This window comes from Globicephala melas, chromosome 13, assembly GCF_963455315.2.
Source record: "Globicephala melas chromosome 13, mGloMel1.2, whole genome shotgun sequence".
NCBI lineage: Eukaryota > Metazoa > Chordata > Mammalia > Artiodactyla > Delphinidae > Globicephala > Globicephala melas.
The window spans coordinates 21,397,046-21,403,045 of NC_083326.1; the positions used below are offsets into that span (position 1 = coordinate 21,397,046).

The window sequence follows — 6,000 nt, forward strand, 5'->3', positions numbered from 1 at the left end:
AGTCTCTTTAAAAATGCTGCTGAGGGGCTTCCCTGGTGGCGCAGTGGTTGAGAGTCCGCCTGCCGATGCAGGGGACACAGGTTCGTGCCCCGGTCCGGGAAGATCCCACATGCCGCGGAGCGGCTGGGCCCGTGAGCCATGGCCGCTGAGCCTGCGCGTCCGGAGCCTGTGCTCCGCAACGGGAGAGGCCACAACAGTGAGAGGCCCGCGTACCGCAAAAAAAAAAGAAAAAAATGCTGCTGATACAGTCTGACCAGCAATTTTCTGTCACTTGCCCTCTATCACTTAACCAACAAAACAAACAAAACCACTTTAAAAAACAAAGAGAATGAAAAGGACATTGAGTAAACAGGATTCACAAAATACTTTTTTTTTTGATGCATCAAATAAATACTTTTTTTTGATGCATCAAATATGCATCAAAAAAAGACTCCTTCTTTGTCAAGTATTTTGACATAGAATAAGAACTTTAAAATATATTTTAAAAATCTAATATATATATAGTGTTTGTTGTGTTATTCCTGCAATACCAATATTTTAACAATTTTAGAAACAATATGTCATTACAAATTTTAATGAAATGAAAATACTTTAGAGTGGCAACCTAATAAGTCAAGCTAATAACATCAATTCTAGAGAATAATATGATGTTCAGAGTAAATATATTTGCATTTAATAACTTACCAAACCTGTTGCTAAGTATATACTCTAGAGAAACTCTCAAAAGGTTCATAAGGAGGTACTTTGGGCCTGTTAATAGCAGCTCTGTATGTAGTACCAGGAGGACTGAGGAGATTTACATACCCGTCTCTGAGGGGAAAGACTAAGTAAAAGAAATGAGAAAAAAAAAAAAAAAAAGAAATGGAAGAAGGGTATGACATACCATGAAAGAGGAGCAATGGACTAGATGAACCCAGCAACATGACTAGATGTTAAAATGATTTTAATATAATCCTGACTGGAAAAAATAAGAAACAAAATGAGGCCTATACCACAGTAATATATTTTAATTACAAATACATGCCCATCAACATTTACATAAGGAAAACTTAAATAAACACCTGAAAGATTCAAGGAACTGAACAAATGGATATATATATATATGTCAGACACATATATACATATATATGTCTTTACTTGGATGGGACAACACAAATTGCAAAGAAATATTGAACTTAGGCACTATTCGTGATATTGTGGTTGTAATTCTGAAATTATATTTGTATATTATGTTATTGAGCAAACGAATAATATATTGTTGTTGGGTGTGAGGTGTTCACTGGGGAAGAAGGGAGACATAAATGTAGAAGGGAAAATGGTGAGAAAGAATTTAGTATTGAATTTTAATTATAAGTATTAATATGGACTCATATTTTCTAAAATATGTGTATATTTTACTGCTGTCCACAGAAATAGCCCAGGAGTAATAAGATCTCACTAGCCATGAACAATCCCGATCTTGGTGCCTATGTCCATTTCTCACCAAAGTAAACTAAGGCTCCTTGGAGTAATTTCATATGTGGGACAGAGAAAGTACAAGATGAATAAGTGAAAGTACAATAACTTGTTGAACGAGAAAGCACTTAAAGAGATAACAGGGTCATATCAAAAGCATCTAGAAGCCACCTGAAGGGATTCCACATTCCAAATTTAGGTCAATTTGAGCACTAAGAAGAAAAATGATAAGGGATTTTGACACACTGAATTTTTCAAAATGAATGGATTAAAAGAGGAGGGGGTATCTCATAAAGTGTGTGTGTGTGTGTGTGTATATATATATATATCTGAATCACTTTGCTGTACACCTGAAACTAACACAATATTTTAAATGAACTATACTGCAAAAAAAAAAGAGGAGAGGGTAGAGAGAAGAAAAACTCTTCTTTACAGATGAATGCTAGGATAACAGTTAGAAAATAATTGTTTTGCAGCTCCCAAGGTAATAAGAGAGAGACTTAGAGAATGACAGACTGATGAGGCAACATGCTAAGAACTGTAAATCTAAGTTCTTCATTTTACTCCTCTTTCAACATTCCTGTAGCTTTGTAAATTTTACAAATAAACAAAACAAATTTTAAAAACAGACACACAGAATGCTACCACGTTTCTCAAGGACACGTGCAAAATAAGGATACAGATCAAACACTATAATAATTGTTTATGATGGGACAGGAGAAACAAGAATATTGAAACAGGAAAAAGAGATCGTATTTCACTGTAATTTGAAATGACAGAAAACGCATGAAGATACCATTTTGCTAGTGGAGAACAAAAACAAAAATAAGAAAAAAATGGAATCATATTTCAAGATAAATTGAGCCCTAGAATAATATGTTTTATTTTAACTCTTTCTTCTTTAATCTTTTATCTAATCTAAGCCTTGTTTATTAATTTGGTACACAAAATACCACAAAATAATATTTTCTTTTGTGGCGAACAACAGTATAATACATTATTTACTCAGAAACATAATTGCATAGTGAATGTCCCTTGCATTTTTATTACATTTAACACAGAACTTCAACAGGGGAGTGTGAGCTGGAATGATCTGAGACAGAAAGGGCCTTATCAATTGGTATCTTTATATTAAAAAATTCATTTACTCAGAGAGAAAGAGATTTTGAAAACTTGCTATTATCTCCAAACTTGTGAATTTTTCACTTCTTTCCAGAATAAATATAATAGCTTGAAGTAGTAATCACATGGATATTTGCATATGAAAAGCATCTACTTAATTACATTTTGACTGCCAAACCTGCCCCAAATAGGAGGATGAAAACATCAAAATGAAACGATACCAGACCATCAAAGCAAGAAGCAGACCAGTAGGAACTCCAAACATCAATAACAAGTCCCAGTAAGACATAATACATCAGCACTTCTTAAGCCTAGATCAACTGAATCATACTATTTTTTTCTTTTTTATGCAAAACAGAAGACTAAAAACCTTTTAATAAAAAGTGTCTGCCTATGTAAGTTGGTTATAAGATGAGATTCTTCTGGATCTATACACTGTGGAATCATTACAACTGGGTTCCTTCAAGTTATAGGATTATAACATTTGGGAAAGACTTCAAGAGACAATGAAAAGCGGGGTGAGGGGTTGGGGAGGTGACCCCCCAGTGAACTGCCCAAGCCAGCACTCTGTAGTCTATCATCCTCACTCCATCGGTCTCCTTACTTGAAGTTCCCAGTGCCCAAAACGGTCAGGCTTTGCACGTAAAGGAAACCCTAACTGAAATGGTGGTCTGCAGCGCTCAGCTTTGAAATACTAACTTCAATAAGCTGAACCATCATCCAAGATTGTTTCACATTTGTAAACCATAGTATGCTTCAGGAATCCCTTGATAAAGCTCCACGAAGATCAGGAAGCTTAAGCTTCACAACCCGTTACACATGCTCTTTATTCAAAACTATGTATCATTTTCCTTAAAGAGGACACCAAAATTGTATCAGCTTTTGGAACCACAAGGCTTGGATCTATTAACTTAGTTAAGCAAGGAGACCATTAGACTCAGGTGGCTCTATTGCGGTAAAGCCCTATATAAGCAAACCAAAATCTAAGCCTGTAAATGCCTCAAGGTTACAAAACGCTACGGACAACCAATCACAAACAGCCAACGAGGCTCTAAGCTACAGCCAACCAATAATTCCCTTACTTGGCTTCCACACTTCCTCTATGGAAGCCTCTCCTCAGCGCTTGTCGGCGGAGCGCGCCTAACCAGTGCCAGTTTGCTGCTGCCTGACTGGAATGGGTTTTTGTTCAAATAAACTCTTAAAAACATGAATATGCCTCAGCTTGTCTTTTAAAAGGTCTATGATCAGAAAAACCAACCAGAGGGACCCCAGCAGCCCCCAAGAGCCCCGAGCAACCAGGCGGAGGTACCTGCTGAGCTCCCTGGAGCCGCTGCCTGCTCGCTGCCTCTGGAGGTGTGGGAACGTCCCCTCGGGTCCCGGTCCTCGTTCAGCAGCTTTGCGTCACGAGCTTTCAGACTGAGCATCTTTTATTTTCCTAAACTGGGTCCCGAAACCAACTGGAGTTGGCCTACTTCCGACTTAGAAACCGGAGGGGGTCCAGGGTCGCATCCGGTGCAACTAAGAAAGCAGTCCGGGTTCCAGTTCTGACGAAGTCCGGGTCAGACTGGTTCCGACCTAAGTCGGACACCGGCCGGCTCCAGCCTCGGACTGGGTCTGACTGAAACTAGGCTGGGCCCGTGTGAGGCCTCGGCTGAATAAAACTTTATTTGAAGGCTGCCTAGTAGGTACCCTGACGAAGAATGATCATGAGTTACGGTGGCCACAGCGAACTTTTCTTTTTTTTTTGCGGTAAGCGGGCCTCACACTGCTGCGGCCTCTCCCGTTGCGGAGCACAGGCTCCGGACGCGCAGGCTCAGCGGCCATGACTCACGGGCCCAGCTGCTACGTGGCATGTGGGATATTCCCCGACCGGGACACGAACCCTTGTCCCCTGCGTCAGCAGGCGGACTCTCAACCACTGCGCCATCAAGGAAGCCCCACAGCGGAGAACTTTTAACCAAGAAGAGCTCGTCCATTTAGGAGAGGCCCCCGAGGAAAAGGGCCTCAGCTAGGCACTCTCTATGAAGGGTGGAGGGAAAATTATTTTCCTCGCCTACAGTTTCCGGTGACCAAGTGAGACCCTCTGGGATGCCCCGCTCACGCTGGAGCCTGCAGACAGCATCCCGGGAAAACTGGCGAAGCCGACAAAGTCTGCTCTCCCAGCTGTTCGTCTGTGTGCCTGCTTGAGAGAAGGTAAAGTTTCAGTGTCCCTTCCTTTCCAAATTCAGGTTGGCAGGCAAAAAGCATTTCTAAGAATTAGATCTTTGAATTGTGATTCGTGAATTTGCTTTCAGGTACTCACTGGTTGTCTGTTCTTCTCCCGGAGATAGCTCTTTCCTTCTTGTTGGTCTTGTTTTGTGTCCTGAGAACTTTGCTTGGCAACTGTCAGATTGGAGGCCCACAAGATATGACTGCACAGAAGTGTGGGTTGCACCCCATTTGCAGCTAGAATCCTACCAACTTTTGCCAGCTCTCGGGAATTGTCTTGAGTTTTTCTTTCTTTTGGTTATTTTTGAAAGTGGCTCTGGATCTTGGGAGGGTGTAATCTTTTGCACCCTCTTTGGGTACCCTTCTTTTATCCATGGTATTGTTTAATAATGCTAGGAATATTTATTGTTTGTCCTGGCTGATTACTGACAATATGTTCAAAAGGTTTCTTTTTTTTTTTTTTAGCTGTAAGGTGAGAAGTTGACCAAATTGCAAGTTGATATTCAGAGCCTGATAGGAACTTTTTTTTAGGCATTCTCCCCTGAGCTAAAATGAAACTAGGTACCCAGAGAGAAAGAAGAACATTCCAAAGACAAACATGTCTAACTCTAGAACATAGGAATTTTTCCATCTTAGATTTCCATCTTAGCTGAAGATTTTCTCCCTCATATAAAGAAGCAAACTGAAGATAAAGTACTTGGATGGCTGAGTCAGCCTAGATAGCATTCAGGTTGCAACCCAATTCCTTGAGAAATTAAAAAAAATAACTGCGCTTGTCTTACCAGTCAAGTTTTTACAAGAACAGACATGCAGCTCTAGTAACAATTCAAAGCCCATGTATCCATTTTACCAGTCCCCAACCCCCATTTCCCACCATCTCAGAAAGTTTTTAGATACTACAAAATTCTGGATTTAGGGAACAAAGGTCTTTGGAGGAACTGGAATTCCTTCCCAGTGCTTTTGAGATGTAAATGTTTTACTCAGTCTTCTTTAGGAACTGAGAGCCGAGTCTTATCAGAAGGAAAAAAAAAAAAAAGGAAAGGGGTATCTGGAAACTAGGTGAAGGAAAAATCTTAAAAATCTCCACAAGTATTAGTAAAAAGTTTAAGACATCGAAGAAGGTAAATCTAAGTTCTGGCCATCTGCCAGAGACACAGTCTGGGTTCCACTGTTCTTTTATAAACTAGTGAGTTTTGCATTATCATGCCCATCTCA

At 40.1% G+C, this 6,000-nt stretch overlaps 1 long non-coding RNA gene across 1 annotated transcript in view; it reads right to left on the reverse strand.

The window, feature by feature from the left end:
• The window catches only part of LOC115859326 (uncharacterized), a 643,056-nt gene extending 639,017 nt beyond the window's left edge, over window positions 1-4,039 (reverse strand). The window contains exon 1 of the long non-coding RNA XR_009566433.1: window positions 3,887-4,039. This is a non-coding gene — a long non-coding RNA (uncharacterized lncRNA). The remainder of the gene's footprint in view (window positions 1-3,886) is intronic.
• Between the last annotated feature and the right edge of the window lie 1,961 nt (window positions 4,040-6,000).